The sequence below is a fragment of the Podarcis liolepis genome (genome assembly GCF_965112155.1).
Source record: "Podarcis liolepis genome assembly, chromosome: 4".
Classification (NCBI taxonomy): Eukaryota; Metazoa; Chordata; class Lepidosauria; order Squamata; family Lacertidae; genus Podarcis; species Podarcis liolepis.
Window position 1 is genome coordinate 97,196,133 of NC_139558.1, and position 19,219 is coordinate 97,215,351.

The window sequence follows — 19,219 nt, forward strand, 5'->3', positions numbered from 1 at the left end:
TTTGACATCTGGTGGGAGGGCGTTCCACAGGGTGGGCGCCACCACCGAGAAGGCCCTTTGCCTGGTTCCCTGTACAGTGGTACCTCAGGTTAGGAACTTAATTCGTCCCGGAGGTCCGTTCTTAACCTGAAACTGTTCTTAACCTAAAGCAGCACTTTAGCTAATGGGGCCTCCCACTGCTGCCGCGCCGCCAGAGCATGATTTCTGTTCTCATCCTGAAGCAAAGTTCTTAACCTGAAGCACTACTTCCATACATCCACTGTATTAGTATCGCACTATTCTGCCTTGGTCAGACCACACCCGGAATACAGTGGTACCTCGGGTTAAGAACTTAATTTGTTCCGGAGGTCCGTTCTTAACCTGAAACTGTTCTTAACCTGAGGTACTACTTTAGCTAATGAACGAAAAAAATGAATGAATTCCTATGCCCCACAAATAACCCAGAGATGCATTTTAAATAAAAGCATACATTCTACTCATGTAAAAACACGCTGATTCCCAGACTGTCCGCGGGCTGGATTGAGAAGGCAATTGGGCCGGATCCAGCCCATGGGCCTTAGCTTGCCTATCCCTGCTATAAACAGTAGTTTGTACGATATACCTGCAAATGCCAACTTGCCCCACTCCTCTAAACTCCCATCTCCCAGATTGCGCCAGCCAGGACCTTTTGCTGTCAAGTTCCAAGAAAATAAACCCTAGAAGGGGAAGGAAAATCTTAGAAAGCCGCCAGTTTGAGGCAGCCTCGCCGCCAGACAGGAGGAGGATGAAGAGCTTGGGTTGAACACCACAATGCCACAAGCCCTTAGCCAAAGTGCCTCATCTCCCCACAGCCCTTGGCAGACTTGTGAACGTTATGTTGCAACACACAAAGCAGTTGGAAGAGGCGATGGGTCTGTCAGACGTCCTCAGCAGGCACAGAAAAGGGGAAGGGCAGCTTCAACCGCAGCCAACTCGCTATTGCACAAGCCAACGGTACTCTGGCCTCAACTGGGAGAGGGATCACAGCTAAGATGTGGGTTTGAGAGGTTTTATTTGCACCCAGAAAGGGCCGGGGAATCTCCAGTTAGAAGTGGAAGGAAGGAGCAGTTCCAGCGAAGGAGGATTGGCAGATGAAATGGACAGAATACAGTGGTACTTTGGGTTACAGACGCTTCAGGTTACTGACACTTCAGGTTACAGACTCCGCTAACCCAGAAATAGTACCTCGGGTTAAGAACTTTGCTTCAGGATGAGAACAGAAATCGTGCTCCGGCAGCAGCTAGAGACCCCATTAGTTAAAGTGGTGTTTCAGGTTAAGAACAGTTTCAGGTTAAGAACACACCTCCAGAACGAATTAAGTACGTAACCTGAGGTACCACTGTATGCTGAAATGGCTGAATTAACGAGTAGAATTCAAGACCAGGAGAAGGAAGTTTTTAAGAAAGAATAGGAGAAATGGGTGGAATATTTGAAAAATCATTGTAAACGACTAGAAACATTAGCAGGATCAGACTACAATGGTTCCTCGGGTTAAGAACTTAATTCGTTCTGGAGGTCCGTTCTTAACCTGAAACTGTTCTTAAGCTGAAGCACCACTTTAGCTAATGGGGCCTCCCGCTGCCGCCACACGATTTCTGTCCTCATCCTGAAGCAAAGTTCTTAACTCTAAGTAATATTTCTGGGTTAGCGGAGTCTGTAACCTGAAGCGTATGTAACCTGAGGTACCACTGTAATTGGAGCGGGGGTGGCGGGGGAATAAAATAAGGTAAGATGGTGAAACAGAAAGAAAAAGGAGTACAGTGGTACCTCAGGTTAAGTACTTAATTCGTTCCGGAGGTCCGTTCTTAACCTGAAACTGTTCTTAACCTGAAGACCACTTCAGCTAATGGGGCCTCCCACTGCCGCCTCACGATTTCTGTTCTCATCCTGAAGCAAAGTTCTTAACCTGAAGCACTATTTCTGGGTTAGCGGAGTCTGTAACCTGAAGCGTATGTAACCCGAGGTACCACTGTACTTTGAATATGCAGCAGAAAGGGGAAAATTATAATGAGCCATGGAAGGAGGGAGAAGGGAAGTCAATAATAATGATGTGATTTAAATCATGCAATTTGTTTACTTGTTGTAAATGAATGAATTAAGAGAGAGAGAATATACACTTAACAATGAAAGAATAGGTTGCTGGATCAGGCTCTGGTGTCCCACCTCTGGTGGTGGAAGCAGAGCCTCTCCCCCGTGGATAGTATCCATCAATAGCCCTTATCTCCCATGAATTTGTGCAATGCCTTCCTCAAGTTTGGTCCGTCTAGCTCAGCACGCTGTACTCTGGCTGGCAGCTGCCCTTCAGGGTCAGAGCCACAGAAGGTCATTCCCCATCACCTGATCCTTTGATCAGGTTGCTGGAAACTGCAGGAGGGAAGAGGGTCTGCTGTGGTGATCTGGCTGGCCATGGAGAAAACAGGATGTTGAACTAGATGGGCTCCCATTGGCCAGAACCAGCAAGGCTTTTCCTATGTGCTTAAATTAGGAATTTATCTCCCATCTTTCCTCCAAGGAGCTCTTATGTGGTTCTCCCCTCTCCATTCTCTCCTGAAAACAACCCTCTGAGGTAGGCTAGGCTGAGAGTGAGTGGTTGGCCCAAGGTTACCCAACTACCGTATTTTCCGCCCTATAGGACGCACCTTTTCCCCTCCAAAAATGAAGGGGAAATGTGTGTGCATCCTATGGGGCGAATGCAGGCTTTCGCTGAAGCCTGGAGAGCGAGAGGGATCGGTGCGCACCGACCCCTCTCGCTCTCCAGGCTTCAGGAGAGCCCCAGCGCCAGCCCCACAAGGTCGGGGGACAGAGGGAGGCGGAACGCCGCCATCCCGCTGTCTCCCAAAGTGGTTTGGAGGCTGACGGCGGGGAGACCCCGCCGCCAGCCCCACTAGCTCCGGGGACAGTGGGGAGGCGCAGCGCGTCTCCCCGCTGTCCCCGGACCTGATCTGAAGGCGGGCGGCGGGGAGAAGAATGCTTCTCCCCGCTGCCTGCCCCACAAGCTCCGGGGACAGCTGGGAGGCGCAGCGCGTCTCCCCGCTGTCCCCGGACCTGATCTCAAGACGGGCGGCGGGGAGAAGAGCGCTTCTCCCCGCTGCCGGCCCCACAAGCGCCTGGGGGGCAAATAAATTTTTTCCCCTTTATTTTCCCCCCAAAAAGCTTGATGCGTCCTATGGGCCGGTGCGTCCTATGGGTCGAAAAATACGGTAAGTTCCTGGCCGAGTGGAGATTTGAACCCAGGTCTCCCAGATCACAGGAGCGGGATAGAAAGACGGCACTCCATCAACTTCTCCAGATCATTCAAGCAGCTCCTGCAGCCTCCCAGTTCCTGATAGGAGGGGCATGGCATCGCAGCAGAGACAAAATGTTCCAAGATAAAATAAGCTGGCCTCAGGGACAATCAGGAGTCTGCTTTGCAATTTACGCACGGCTCTAACCGATTAATCAGGTTAATTAAACTGAGGAAACGTCTCTATTTCTGGGATGCGGTTTTTGTTTATTTGGAGCGCAGGCTGGGACTGCCGGGCAGGTTTAGCCCAGAGAAAAGGAAACTGATACGAGAGCCATCTTGAAATATGGGAAGTGCTCTCCCCATGGAAGATGGAGAAAGCTTGCTTTCTGTTTCTCCAGAGGGCAGGATCTGAACCAATGGATTCAGGTGACAAGGATTCTGACTAAATACAGTGGTACCTCGGGTTACATACGCTTCAGGTTACACACTCCGCTAACCCAGAAATAGTGCTTCAGGTTAAGAACATTGTTTCAGGATGAGAACAGAAATTGTGCTCTGGAGGCCCCATTAGCTAAAGTGGTGCTTCAGGGAAAGAACAGTTTCAGGTTAAGTACGGACCTCCGGAATGAATTAAGTACTTAACCTGAGGTACCACTGAATTAGGAAGAATGTTCAGAGGGGAGGACCTGTTCAACAGTGGATTTACTCCTCCCAGCAGTAAATCACACCATGCAACAAGAGTCAAGTCTTTATTAGCAAAAACACAATTGGCAAAGGAGTGTCAGGCCGAATGAGCACAAGAATCTCATCGCAGGTGGGTCTTGCCCGATACATCAGTTGCTGAGACTGAACGTCCCCACTTTCCCACAGCCAGCTAAGTCCTCTCCCTCTCCAGGGTCCCCCCCCCCCAAGCAATCGGAGACTGCGCCTGCATGCAGCCAACCTCTCCTCCGCCCTTTTTATGCCTCTTCTGGTTCTGGAAGACAAGCGAGGAGGGGAGCTTGTTGCAGCAGGAGAGGGAGACACCTGTGACTCTTCACCAGCCTGACCCGTCTCTTGGCCTCCTTCCTCTCCAGCCTCTGCTTCTGCCTCCGATTCTGGCCTTCTCTCTGCCACAGACTCTCCCTGCTCACTAAACCCTGTGGCCTCCGCAGCTTCCGACACCCCCAGTCTTCTCCCTCTGACCTCTCATCGTTGTCCCACCATCACTCTCTGGCCAATGAACCTTCTTCCCTTGGGGGTCCCCCAGCTGGTTCCTCCCACCATTCTTCTGCGTCCAACCAGTGGTGTAGCATGGGGTCCAAGGGGGTGGTTGCTCCGGGCACAAAATTGAAAGGGATGCAAAATTTCAACACCTGGTGCTGCCTCAATATAGCTGCATGCATCCACAGAAAACGTCTTCTCCATGCAAACAAGCAAATGACCTCTCCAGACAACAGAACAACTTTTCTTATCTCTGTGACTGAGATCTCCTGGGTGACATGGATGCCATTAGGCCAGGCATGGCCAAACTTGGCTCTCCAGATGTTTTGGGACTACAACTCCCATCATCCCTAGCTAACAGGACCAGTGGGTATGGGATGATGGGAATTGTAGTCCCCAAACAGCTGGAGGGCAAGTTTGGCCATGCCTGCATTATGTGTGTATTCCAACCATTTACCTTCCACCCAACCCTTCTGTGCAGCCATGGGCTCTGGCAACCCACGCTACACCACTGCTTCCAACCAGGCCGCAACACTGGGCTAGAACGCCTTGAGATGTGCTCAAGCCCTCGCCTGTGGCTGTTGCACCACAGGGCATTGCTAAGAACCGGCAAGCTTGCAGGGACGCTTGCTTACCGCAAGCGATCTTAACGACGAGGAACCGTTGAGAAGCCTCAACGGTTCCGAGGGCAGGGTTTCCAAACGGCCGTTTCAGATGCTGCAAGATCTACGGGTGAGATTCCTGCAGCTGCGAGGTGTCCCCATTGGGGATCTGCTGTGCCGCTTTGCAAACCAATCTGACACTGATGCCTTCAGCCCATAGACATCGTTCCAGAGCCTGTCCGTGCCCAAAGCTGAACTGCCTGCCCTGAGCACGGCTGGCTGACCACAGGCTAGGTGCCAACCTGCGGGAAAGATTCCTACAGCTACCACCTGCCAAGGCAAGGAAGTGGAACAAGCCAGCCGGTGTCTGGGCAGGATTCCAGAAGCGTTGGTCCACCGTCTCAAAAAGACAAAAGGACTATTGTGGTGCCACGAGGGGCTTGGGGGGGCTGATGCACACAAGGGAGTGTGTCTCTGTGCCGAAACATTGGAAACAACGTACGACAGGACAATTGCATGGCTGCCTTGAACATCGCCCCTTGCAAATGTTCCCCAGCACCTGCATGGGTCTTGCACAAATGAGCTTGTGATCAGTGGCATGCGGTGAATTTTTTTGTAAGGGCAGAGGCGCCAGCTTGCGAGGGTGATTGGCGGGGGCGGGGCGGGGCCAACGCTGGGACATCCTGACATCACAAGCATGAGCATCACGTCTCCCTCTCTAAGCTGGGAAGCTTCCCGGGCTTTGGGAAGAAGGCAACAGGCTTTAATACTTGAATACTCTAATTTTGAAGGGACGCGGGTGGAGCTGTGGGTTAAACCACAGAGCCTAGGACTTGCCGATTAGAAGGTCGGCGGTTCGAATCCCCGCGATGGGGTGAGCTCCCGTTGCTCAGTCCCTGCTCCTGCCAACCTAGCAGTTCGAAAGCACGTCAATGTGCAAGTAGATCAATAGGTACTGCTCTGGTGGGAAGGTAAACGGCGTTTCCGTGCGCTGCTCTGGTTCACCAGTCATGCTGGCCACAAGCTGTACGCCGGCTCCCCTTGGCCAATAAAGTGAGATGAGCGCCGCAACCCCAGAGTCAGCCACAACTGGACCTAATGGTCAGGGGTCCCTTTACCTTTTTACTCCAATTTACTGGGGAAATCGGCTCCCCAAGATATTGGCCAAGGAGATTCAGGAGGAATGTGGCCACTTCAAGAGCCCAGATCCAAGCTCAATCCTTGAATGAGTTATGAATTCAACACTATAGCCCAATCTCCCCCAACCTGAGGCCTGGTAGATGTTTTGGACTACAACTCCCATCAATCCTAGGTATTGCATGCTGGAGGTGTTAGAAACTCAGATATGCAAGCTAGGTGCCCGATGGCACATGAAATCTAGGTTGCAGTCGCCACAGCAGAATGTCTTTTCACCAGGGGGGTTGGATTAACTCAGGGGTGTCCCCCCCCATGCTACAATTCTATGATCTCAACTGCAGTCGTACCTTGGAAGTTGGACAGAATCCGTTCCGGAAGTCTGGTTGACTTCCAAAACATTCGGAAACCAAAGCCCAGTTTCCAATTGGCTGCAGGAAGCTCCTGCAGCCAATCGGAAGCCCCACCGGACGTTCAGCTTCCAAAAGAACATTCGAAAACTGGAACAGTCGCTTCTGGGTTTGCGGCGTTTGGGAGCCAAAACATTCAACTCGCAAGGTGTTCATCAACCAAGGTACAGTGGTACCTTGGGTTGCATACACTTCAGGTTACAGACTCCACTAACCCAGAAATAGTACCTCAGGTTAAGAACTTTGCTTCAGGATGAGAACAGAAATCTTGCAGCAGTGGCGCGGCGGCAGCAGGAGGCCCCATTAGCCAAAGTGGTGCTTCAGGTTAAGTACAGTTTCAGGTTAAGAACGGACCTCCGGAATGAATTAAGTACTTAACCCGAGGTACCACTGTACAGATGTACCTTGCTTGACTGCAACTTGCTCTTACAACAATTCACTTGTCTGGTGTGCAAGGAGAGACACTCTCAGTGGAAATGGAAATGATATTAACCATGAACTAAAGCCGAGGGGTTTATAAACTGGGGTCAAACCTGGTGCCCAGGAATCTCTGCATTTGGACCTGTGCCAGTAGCAAAACGCGCCCAGCTAATTTCTAACACTGCATCCTGGCTGTGGCTGAGAGTATGATTCAAAACCTTTAGAGGACACCAGGTTGCCGGGGCAGAGGGAGGCTGCTCTATCCACTATACCGTACTGCCCAGTGTATGACTATATGCCACCGGAGAAACAGCAACTTTTGTCTCTGCGGGACTCATTAAAGTTTATCGACAGGGAAGGGCAGACCCTGGCCTGCATTTCAAGCCGTGCACACATCTATTTTAGTCCCAAACGAAGGATTATTTCAAATAGCCTGCTGAGCCAAATTCTGCCAGGCAGGCACTCTTGCAGAGCAGCTACATAGCAAAACCACAGAGGTAAGTCAAATATCAAGCCTTGGCTGTAAGCAGACGAAGCAGGAAGGGAACCTCACTTTGCCGAGCGGAACTTACTTCTGAGTAAGCACGTCGCAAGGCTCGGATTGTCAGAGGGCCTCACTGCAGTCTGAATTTCACGTTTCCGATCTTATATCCGTGCCTACCCGCTTTGGGGTATCTGTCCCTCTGCAAACCGCCCCCCCCTGCAAAAAATATAAGTCTTGGTGCTCCAAAATCATTATGCAGTGGTACCTCGGGTTAAGTACTTAATTCGTCCGTTCGGAGGTCCGTTCTTAACCTGAAGCACCACTTTAGCTAATGGGGCCTCCTGCTGCTGCCGCGCCACCAGAGAACGATTTCTGTTCTCATCCTGAAGCAAAGTTCTTAACCCGAGGTACTATTTCTGGGTTAGCGGCGTATGTAACCTGAAGCGTATGTAACCTGAAGCATATGTAACCCGAGGTACCACTGTACTTCATCCAAAATCTGGCACAAAATAATGTGATAATGGATCTCTTTCTCTGTTCTTTTTTCTCTTTCCTTTTTCTGTACAATCGTGTTTTGTATTTTCTCATAAACGAGTTTGAACTTCATTGTTAAATATGTTAAAAAACTATATATATATATAAAATTGGTGAGGAATTGACTGAGAGAAAGAACCAGCCAAAAAGTGACACACGGCCGGCCTTCTCTCTGTGTGTCCTGCCTCGCTTGGCTTGAAACTCTCAAGAAACTGCGAAGACAAATGTAAAAGGAATACTTGTCTTCAAAAAAGTGTGCGCAGGCCCCTCCTTTGCACAAACGCTGCCTCCTCCTCCTCCTTCCACAGGAGGGCCAGTGGAGGAACCAGCTAAGGGAGAGTGGGAAAAGTCCCACGCCTCATGGAAAAGCTGCTTGCGTTCAGTGGCGTGGAAGAGAGATGGAATTCAGGAGTTCAGGAGAAGAAGAGGTCTGCAGATGGATGGGGTCAACGGCTCATCTACTCCAGCCTCCTGTCCTATTCCTGGCCAAGCAGATGACTGCAGCAAACCTGCAAGGAGGATTCAATCACAAAAGCAGTCTCTCCTCCTCCTGAGGTTTCCAGTAGCTGGCGTTAGGAAGCACTGTTGCCTCTCGCCGATGCACCTTTTAAATAAAACGCAGGTCACTTTTTTAATGACACGCTTTCCGAGTTCTCCAGAGGCTGGTTCGCGAATCCTCATCCAGATCAAGGGAAGTACAGTGGTACCTCGGGTTACATACGCTTCAGGTTACGTGCGCTTCAGGTTACAGATTCCGCTAACCCAGAAATATTACCTTGGGTTCAGAACTTTGCTTCAGGATGAGAACAGAAATTATGCAGCGGCGACAGCAGGAGGCCCCATTAGCTAAAGTGGTGCTTCAGGTTAAGAACAGTTTCAGGTTAAGAATGGACCTCCAGAACGAATTAAGTACGTACAGTGGTACCTCCGGTTTTGAACGGGATCCGTTCCGGAGGTCCGCCCGTATCCCGAAGTTTTCGCAACCGGAGCACTGCTTCTGTGCATGTGCATGGTGCGGTTTAGCACTTCTGCGCATGTGCGAGCAGCGAAACACTTCTGGGTTTGCCACTTATAAACACCATCTCCAACTCCTTGAAAGATTCCATCAATCGTATCTCCGAAAATTTTTACACATCACCTGGGAAGGCAGGTGAACTAATGCCAGTGTACTGAAAGAAGCAAAGATCACCAGTGTTGAAGCAATGATTCTTCAAGATCAACTTTGTTGGACTGGTCATGTTGTGTGGATGCCTGATTATCGTCTTCCAAAGCAACTACTCTATTCAGAACTTAAAAATGGAAAGCGTAAGGCTGGTGGTCAACAACAGAGGTTTAAAGACTCTCTCAAGGCAAATCTAAAAAAATGCATTATAAACACTGACAACTGGGAAACACTGGCCTGCGAACGCTCCAGTTGGAGAACAGCCTTTACCAAAGGTGCCACGGGTTTTGAAGATGCTCAAACTCAGGACGCAAGGGAGAAACATGCTAGGAGGAAGGCACGCTCGGCAAACCCTCACCGTGATCAACTCCTGGACAGAAACCTCTGTCCCCACTGTGGAAGGACGTGTGGATCCAGAATTGGCCTCCACAGCCACTTACGGACTCACTGTTAAAACCGTGTTCATGGAAGACAATCTTATTCGGCTATGAGTGATCGCCAAAGAGAGAAGACTGCCACTGTCGTGCTTTCTATCATTTTAAAGTGCTATTTGACGTTTAAATTTGGTTTTCTTTCCCTTTCCTTTTCTCCTTCGCAAGCCGCTTTGATTGCAATAGCAAAAAACCGCTAACAGAAATCACCTTGTGCAACCACACTTGGAAGACTCGAAAAAGTTCAGATGGTGTCAGATGGAAATGGCAGAGCTGGAAAAAGTTCAGAAATGGCTATCCAAAAATGATCAAGGTGCAATTCTCCCTTTTTAAGTTGGGGGAAATGAGGGTAAGATGGGGGAACCATGACAGGGAGCGTATAAAATTATGGTGCAGAGAAAGAGATTTCTTTCCCCTCGCACATAACAATGGAACTCAGGAACATACAATAATAATAAAAATGAACGTTGGATGATTCAGGCTAGACAGAAAGAAGGAGGGCACAGACCATTGTTAATCTGCAGAATGTGCTTCACGGATAGCCACCAACTTAGGTGGTTTGAAAAGAGGATGAGACAGACTGGTGGAAGTCAAAGCCTTCCCTGCGGTGGCTGGAACAGGAGGACAGAGACAGAGATATACGGAAAGAACAATCTCATTGTCTGGATAGGTCTCACTTCCTGGCTCACACTGAGAGGCTATTTTTAAATGTTCCCAGGGATGGAAAAGAGAGCTGCTTATAGGCACCAACGAGGGTTAGTTAGAAAAAGTAAAGACTTTGATGCAACTGGAACTGGTAACGTTTTGTTGTTGTTGCGAACACAAAATGTAGCAGCAGGAAGAAGAGGTCCTTCTGCAACACAGTTATTATTTACAGTGGTACCTTGGCTCTCAAATCACTTGGAACCCGAACGCTGCAAACCCAGAAGTGTTCCGGTTTGCAAACTTTTTTCGGAAACTGAACGTGCTCCGTTTTGAGTGCTACACTTCCGATTTGAGTGTTACGCTGAGGTCTGTCTGTTTTTGCTATTTATTTTGCGTTTTTGTTTTCGTGGCTTTTTTGTGACTGTGTGGAACCCAGTCCAGCTACTGATTGATTGGTTGTGTGACTGCAGTACATCCTTTATTGCTTTCATTTTATGGATCAATGGTCTTGTTAGATAGTAAAATTCATGTCAAATTGCTGTTTTGGGGGTTGTTTTTACAAGTCTGGAACGGATTAATCCGTTTTGAATTACTCTCTATGGGAAAGTGCGCCTTGGTTTTGGAACGCTTTTGGTTTTGGAACGGACTTCCAGAACGGATTAAGTTTGAGAACCAAGGTAACACTGTGGTGCAATTTTTATAAAATCCCTGCCAAGGCAAATGCAGTTCCAGGCTGAAGACTGGAACAGTCACAGGAAGAGGTGACTTAACAGGACCCCTGCAGTGTAGTTCACACAGAAAACTGCAGGCCGGGCTCTGAGTGGTTTTCAAGAATGCTGCTGTGCTGTGCAGAAGCAAGAGACTAGACCAGGCACCCCCAAACTTGGCCCTCCAGATGTTTTTGCGACTACAGTTCCCATCATCCTTGGCCACTGGTTCTGTTAGCTGGGGGTGATGGGAGTTGTAGTCCCAAAAACATCTGGAGGGCTGAGTTTGGGGAGGCCTGGACTAGACTCACCCTGAGAAGGTACAATTGGGCATTGTTGTCCATTGCCTGTATCCCATTGCAAAGTGGGCTGAGACAGAAGCCTACAACGACCCTTCAGTGCTGGGAGAGTAGAGTTTGCAGTACCCTTATAGCTTACAGTAGGCCATGGCTACTTAGGTAAAGGTAAAGGGCCCCCTGACCATTAGGTCCAATCGTGGCCGACTCTTCGGTTGTGGCGCTCATCTTGCTTTATTGATCGAGGGAGCCAGTGTACAGCTTCCGGGTCATGTGGCCAGCATGACTAAGCCGCTTCTGGCGAACCAGAGCAGCACATGGAAACGCTGTTTACCGTCCCGCTGGAGTGGTACCTATTTATCTACTTGCACTTTGACGTACTTTCGAACTGCTAGGTGGGCAGGAGCAGGGACCGAGCAACGGGAGCTCACCCCATTGCGCGGATCTGAACCGCCAGCCTTCTGATCGGCAAGCCCTAGGCTCTGTGGTTTAACCCACAGCGCCACCTGCGTCCTTCCATGGCTACTTAAGTTACCCCAAAAAAATCCTTCTCCCAGATCAAGCCTTTAGTTGCACGGAGTATCCTCCTGCGGAACTGGCTGTATTTTTTTATAATGTCCGCCCCGCCCCCCAACAAACAGACAATACTACAAGACGTGAGCTATGGGATATTTGGCTTTAATGCTTACTTTTCTTTTCTTTTCAGCCACAGGTAAATCAAGGAAACACTGCAACAAAACCATCACTCCCTCTTAACAGCAAACTCAGGTGTGACAGCTGACGGAAAAGGAGGCTGCCTAAAAATACAAGGGGAGTTTTCAGAAAGCTGAGGGCAGGGGAGGGTTGAATACTAAGATTTTGAGGACAACAACTGAAGTGGGATTATAGAATCGTAGAGTTGGAAGAGACATCCTACTAGGCATGTGGCCCATGAGGTGATTGAATCTGCAACAGTTGGAGGCTTCAGAATAGGTAAAGGTAAAGGACCCCTGGATGATTAAGTCCAGTCAAAGGTAACTATGGGGTTGTGGTGCTCATCTTGCTTTCAGGCTGAGGGTGCCGGCGTTTGTCCACAGACAGCTTTCCGGGTCATGTGGCCAGCAGGACTAAACCGCTTCTGGTGCAACGGGACACAGTGACGGAAGCCAGAGCGCACGGAAACGCTGTTTACCTTCCCGCTGCAGCGGTACCTATTTATCTACTTGCACTGGTGTGCTTTCAAACTGCTAGGTTGGCAGGAGCTGGGACAAAGCAACAGGAGCTCACTCCGTCACAGGGATTCAAACCGCTGATCTTCCGATCAGCAAGCCCAAGAGGTTCAGTGGTTTAGACCACAGCGCCACCCGCGTCCCTTTACCTTTTGCTTCAGAATAGCAGTTGCTGGAAGCCACAGTGACCTCAATTGCATGTAAATATTAGTTGTGTCCCCACCCTGCAAAGAGATGGTGTAACACAGCAGCCAAGAGCATGGGCTGCAACTTGTACGGAGCCTCGAGCTGATGAACATTGTAGACCATTTATGGCGGCTACATTCTGCCCCCACAGCTAGAGCAATACTTCAGTTGATGGAAAGAGGGGAGAGTTGCTCTTGTGTTCAGGACCTGTTTGCTGGTTTCTCACTGGCATCTGGGTGGTCACTGCAAGAACAGGACACTGTACTGGGTGGGCCACTGGCCTGATCCAGCAAGCTCTCCTAAAAACAGAAGACGGGGTGATGATCTGATGGAGAAGAGCACAGCTGGCTGGTACCTTGAAGATGAGCACTCCTGTTAGGAGGCAAGGATGCACTGCAAAATTTTGTTGCAAGTCCCACTTGCAATAATTACCGGCCAGGCTTGCAGGACACATCCATCCCTCCTCTGTAGCTGCACATTTGCAAAGGAAGTTCAGCAGGGTGGGGCAGCTGGTCTTTTAAGGACGTTCATCCATCATCATTGATCATCTCATTCATTGCCCCCCAGAGAATTTTCCAAGGAACATGGCTTGGAATCCTCTGCTATGACCAATCCCACAGTGAGCCAACACTACAACATCCACAGGCTCACTAATGCCAGTGTGTTGGAAGAAGCAAATATCACCCATGTCAAAGCAATGATTTTTCGACATCAGTTTTGTTCAATTCAATGTTTTGCGGATGCCTGATTATCGGCTTCCAAAGCAACTACAGTGGTACCTCTGGTTACGTACTTAATTCGTACCGGAGGTCCGTTCTTAACCTGAAACTGTGCTTAACGTGAAGCACCACTTTAGCTAATGGGGCCTCCCACTGCTGCTGCCGCACAATTTCTGCTCTCATCCTGAAGCAAAGTTCTTAACCCGAGGTTAGTGGAGTCTGTAACCTGAAGCGTATGTAACCCCAGGTACCACTGTACTCTATTCCAAAATGGAAAGCATAATACTGGTGGTCAACAAAAGAGGTTCAAAGACTCTCTCAAGGCAAATCTTTAAAAATGTATTATAAACACCGACAACCGTGAAACACTGGCCTGCGAGCGCTCCAGTTGCAGAACAGCCTTTACCAAAGGTGTCATGGGCTCTGAGGACGCTTGAATTCAGGACGAAGGGGAGAAAGAGGAAGGCACACTTGGCAAACCCCCACCATGATCAACTCCTGCCTGGAAACCAATGTCCCCACTGTGGAAGGACGTGTGGATCCAGAATTGGCCTCCACAGTCACTTATGGACTCATTGTTAAGTTCGTCTTCATGGAAGACAATCTTACGAGGGATCACCAAAGAAGAAGACAACAATCATGAACAGGAAACCTGCCTCTCCCCAAGTTGTCTGGAAGGAGAGCTCTACTAGACCAAGGGAGACAAGACTCCAACTTTGTCTGACACATATCCTCAGTTGCCGCAAGGAGAACGGACGTTCACCAGGGGCACCAACTCCCAAGAGATGCTCAGAGGGTGGTGAGATGAGAGGTCTCTTCCGGGGTGGCCCCAGTGTGGAATGTTCTTCCCAGGAAAGCCTCTTTGGCAAACATTACAGTCTCAGGGATGACAGACAAATAACATGGGTCTCTCCAAATGCCTGGGAAAATAAGTAACAGTCCATTTTGGGGTGGTTTATTGTTTGGATGGGTGCGGGGGTTATTTTAGGCTGCTTTTTGTTTTCATTCATTTCATCAATTTCATACACAGCTTGATTGTAAAGAAACCTCGAAGCGGTTTGCAGGTATAAACACCAAACAATAAAATCGTCAGTAAGACTTTAGGAAAGTTAAAACAAGAATAAACAACAAACAGATTAAAACTCACACCAACTTTCTAAATATCTGGGTAGGCTTGTCTTAAGCAAAAATGCTTTTAGCGGGCGGGCTTTACCTGCTAATAGTAACACGAACCTGGCCCCCATTGCCGTTTCAGTATAATTGCTTTAATGCATTTTTGATTTATATATTTTATTCTGCCTGTTCTTGTTCCTGTTAGTCTTTCCTGGACTCCTTCAGACCATGCAGAAGCGATGCATAGATTGTATGGAAGGGAGCCCTAAATGTGTGGTGGTTTTGCACCTCTATGCAGAATTTGTCTTGCTTCTTCTATTAAGGCTAACGCAGACCAAAGCTGTGTACACCTTTATATATCTTTAAACCATATTCTCCCCCCCTCAAAGAATTCTTTAAGGGCTGCTGGGACCTCTTAACCCTGAGAGGACTAACTGACATTGCCCAGAACTCTTTGAGGGAAAGAATGTGCATTAAAGGTATGCACAGCCTGTTTTCGGTTTCTGAATCAGCAGAATAAGGCTTCCGTCTGTTTATGTTTTTAAAATACCCCCCCCCAAAAAAAACCCCCAAACGCACAATGGCTCAGAGTCGATTCATCTGTCTCGGACTTCCTTTTGACTAAGGCATGACTAATAAACCTTTCCCCATTTTCTTGCCCGGTTGCAAAGTTCACCAGAGGTTTTCTTTAAATATGACAATTTTTTTTTCTTGCAGAGGCATGAATTCTGTCCATGCTGGAAATCTAGGCCTTGACTCGTCTACATGTATAGGATCGCAGAACTGTAGAGTTGCTGGGGACCACTGAGGGGCAGATCTAGTGCAACCCCTTGCAATAGGATCGCAGGGGGCACCCATATTAGTACCCGTGGGCACAACTTTTTCAGGTGGACTTCTTCCCCTGTCTACCGCCGCAGAAACCAGAGCGGCGTCCTCGTCCCTCGCTGCTAGCTGCCCAGCCAGACACTTGACCAGCTCCCATCAACTGCTACCTCAAAGTGTCTCGAAGCGACTTACAATGCAAAACAAGAAATAGCAACAAATATCACCGTGCGCAGGAACAAGGATAAAACCAGAACCTAAAAAGTGCGTAAATAGTCACAAAAAGACATATCCAACTCACGCCACCGAAAGCATGAGAGGCCATAAAAAAGGTAAAGGGGCCCCTGACCATTAGGTCCAGTTGTGACCGACTCTGGGGTTGCGGCGCTCATCTCGCTCTATGGGCCGAGGGAGCAGGCGTTTGTCCGCAGACAGCTTCCGGGTCATGTGGTCAGCATGACTAAGCCACTTCTGGCGAACCAGAGCAGCGCACGGAAACTCTGTTTACCTTCCCGCCAGAGCGGTACCTATTTATCTACTTGCACTTTGATGTGCTTTCGAACTGCGAGGTTGGCAGGAGCAGGGACCAAGCAAGGGGAGCTCACCCCATCGCAGGGATTCAAACCGCCGACCTTCTGATTGGCAAGTCCTAGGCTCTGTGGTTTAACCCACAGCGCCACCCGCGTCCCACACATGAGAGACCATACACTTATCCAATAACCCTCCAAGTTGAGGGCAAAAAAGTCCTGGGTAAATAAAAATGGCTTTGCCTGGTGCCTGAACATAGGCAATGACTCTGCCAAGTGGGCCTCCTTGGAGAGGATATTTCACAAACAGGGAGCCACCACTGAGAAGGCCCAGCTGGTCCAACCTAGCAGAGCCACCCACCTTGAAGGCCATGCCATGCTATTTTCTCACTTGACACTCATGCCTGTTCATCTTCCTTTGCCTGTTTTTATGTTCTTATGTTCTTTGTATACTGTGTTACCGTATTTTTCGCTCCATAAGGCGCACCGGACCATAAGGCGCATCTAGTTTTTAGAGGGGGAAATCAAGAAAAAAAAATTATCCCCCCCCCCTCAAAGAGCAAAGAAGCCAAGACAGCCAGCGGGATCCATCTCGCTGGCTGTCTTGGCTTCCTCTTTAGACGCGCGCAACCTCTCCAGCCGGGAGAAGCTGTGAGTGGGTATGGCAATACCCCCACCTCCCGCAAAAGGCCACAGGAGCCGCGCACCCTTTAAGGAGCGTGCGGCTCCTGCAGCCTTTTCTATGAGGAGGGAGAAGGGACTGACTGGCTGCGTGGAGCTTGTGTGTGGCTCTTGGGGGCTTTTCCCGCCTGCCTCCCCCCTGCATTCACTCCATAAGACGCACACACATTTCCCCTTACTTTTAGGAGGGAAAAGGTGTGTCTTATGGAGCAAAAGATACGGTAGTTTTATTATGTTAGCTGCCTTGAGCCTGGCTCCTGCTGGGATGGGTGGGGTACAAATAAAATATCATTATTATTATTATTACAGTGGTACCTCTGGTTGCGAATGGGATCTGTTCTGGAAGCCCGTTCACAACATGAAAAGAGCGCAACCCGTAGCGGCGTATCTGCGAACACGCGGGTTGCAATTTGCCACTTCTGCGCATGCGCGTGACGTCATTTTGTGCTTCTGCGCATGCGGCAAAACCCAGAAGTAACCCTTTCCGGTACTTCTGGGTTGCCGCGGGAACGTAACCTGAAAAAACGTAACATGAAGCGGACGTAACATGAGGCATGACTGTACAGTCATACCTCAGGTCGAAGTAGCTTTCGGATGAGTATTTTCAGGTTGCGCGCTGCGGTGACCCAGAAGTAACGGAGCGCATTACTTCCGGGTTTCACCGCTCGCCCATGCGCAGACGGTCAAAATGAAGTCACGCGCATGCGCGGAAGCGGTGAATTGTGACCTGCGCATGTGCAGGCGCACGGATGCGGGTTGTGTTCGCTTCAGGATGCGAATGGGGCTCCGGAATGGATCCTGTTCGCATCCAGAGGTACCACTGTATTATTATTATTATTATTATTCCTCATTCTCCAATGACAATTTCAGATTGTAGATTCCTAGAGAGCAGAGACCCACCTCTCCTAGGCTGTGCACAATACAGCAAGGCACCACAGGCAGTGAATCAGAGAATTGTAGAGTTGGAAGGGACCTTCAGGGATCATCTAGTCCAACCCTCTGCAATGCAAGCATCACAGCTGAAGCATCCCTGACAGATGGCCATCCAGCCTCTGCCCAAAAACCTCCAAGGAATGTGCCATGTAAAAAACCCAGAAACAATGATCTCTTCTTACATCAAAGACAGGATATTCTAAAACTCTGAGCGATTCCTGCTTTCTTCTTTGGCGCAGACATTCAAGCATTGCACCCAAACCCAGCCAAGATCTCTATTTTTACGTCCTGGAATTTCAGTCCAGACAGGGCAATTGACATGTCTGGGCTTATCTCCCAAGAGCAAACTTTTTAACCTCTCTCAAGCTTTGTGTTCAGAGAAGGGGGTTCCCCCTCCCTCAATTCAGGAATCCCTTTAATCCTGTCATAACTTACTAGGGAAGTTTTTACAGCAAAGGTCCCAGAAACAGGCTCCTACTCAATTACACAACTCTTTTCCCGATAATTTGGCCTGTTTGGGGGATGGGGTGGGGGGAGGAAGGAGAAGGGAGAGAGAGGAGGGTAAACTGCAAGGTGGAGGGTTGCTGTGGGTGGGTGGGTGGTCATGAAAACAGAGAAGGGGGCAATGTTTGAAAGCCAAGACTGGGCACTGGAGGCAGGCACCAGAACGCCAGCCGCCGATCATATTACTTGCAGCCACCGTGGCAATTGCTAGCACACTTCCAGGAAGAGGAGAAACCCAGATCAGACAGTGGAAAGAGGGAGCCAAAGGAAAGGAGCAGTTCAAGATTCTAGAAATACAGCGGTACCTTGATTCTCAGACTTAATCCGTTCCAAAAGTCCGTTCCAAAACCAAGGCGCGCTTTCCCATAGAAAGCAATGCAAAACGGATTGATCCGTTCCAGACTTTTAAAAACAACCCCTCAAACAGCAATTTGACATGAATTTTACGATCCAACGAGACAATTGATCCGTAAAATGAAAGCGATAAACGATGTACTGCAGTCACACAATCAATCAGTAGCTGGCCTGGGTTCCACACAGTCACCAAAACAAAACAAAAAGAGCCGCAAAAACAAAAGCACAAAATAAATAGCAGAAACAGACAGACGTCAGAGTAACACTCAAATCAGAAGTGCGGCACTCTAAACGGAAACGTAATACTCGAAACAGAGCAAGTTCGGATTCCGAAAAAAGTTCGCAAACCGGGACACTTACTTCTGGGTTTGCAGTGTTTGGGTTCCAAGTTGCTTGAGTACCAATGCGTTTGAGAACCAAGGTACCACTGTACAGTGGTACCTCGGGTTAAGTACTTAATTCATTCCGGAGGTCTGTTCTTAACCTGAAACTGTTCTTAACCTGAAGCACCACTTTAGCTAATGGGGCCTCCTGCTGCCGCTGCGCCACCAGAGCACGATTTCTGTTCTCATCCTGAAGCAAAGTTCTTAACCCGAGGTACTATTTCTGGGTTAGCAGAGTGTGTAACCTAAAGCGTATGTAACCTGAAGCATATGTAACCCAAGGTACCACTGTCTAGCCAATTTCATTTGCCTTGGGAAGGCAGGTTTCCTCACCCAGCGGAATTCCCTTTCAGACTTGACAGGAGGCGAAACCTCCTCCCTAACGGAGAACAGCCTTTACTTAAGGTGTTATGGGATTTGAAGACACTCGAACTCAGGACGCAAGGGAGAAATGCACTAAGAGGAAGGCACGCTTGGCAAATCCACACCGTGATCAACTCCCGCCTGGAAACCAATG

The 19,219-nt window shown here is 49.1% G+C and overlaps 1 protein-coding gene and 1 long non-coding RNA gene across 4 annotated transcripts in view; both read right to left on the reverse strand.

The window, feature by feature from the left end:
- LOC310705448 overlaps positions 1–1,976 on the reverse strand; it is a 91,351-nt gene extending 89,375 nt beyond the window's left edge. The window contains exon 1 of the long non-coding RNA XR_014525293.1: positions 1,890–1,976. This is a non-coding gene — a long non-coding RNA (uncharacterized lncRNA). The remainder of the gene's footprint in view (positions 1–1,889) is intronic.
- The window catches only part of TSKU (tsukushi, small leucine rich proteoglycan), a 33,993-nt gene that overhangs the window by 11,821 nt on the left and 2,953 nt on the right, over positions 1–19,219 (reverse strand). The gene's annotated exons all lie outside the window — the stretch shown is intronic.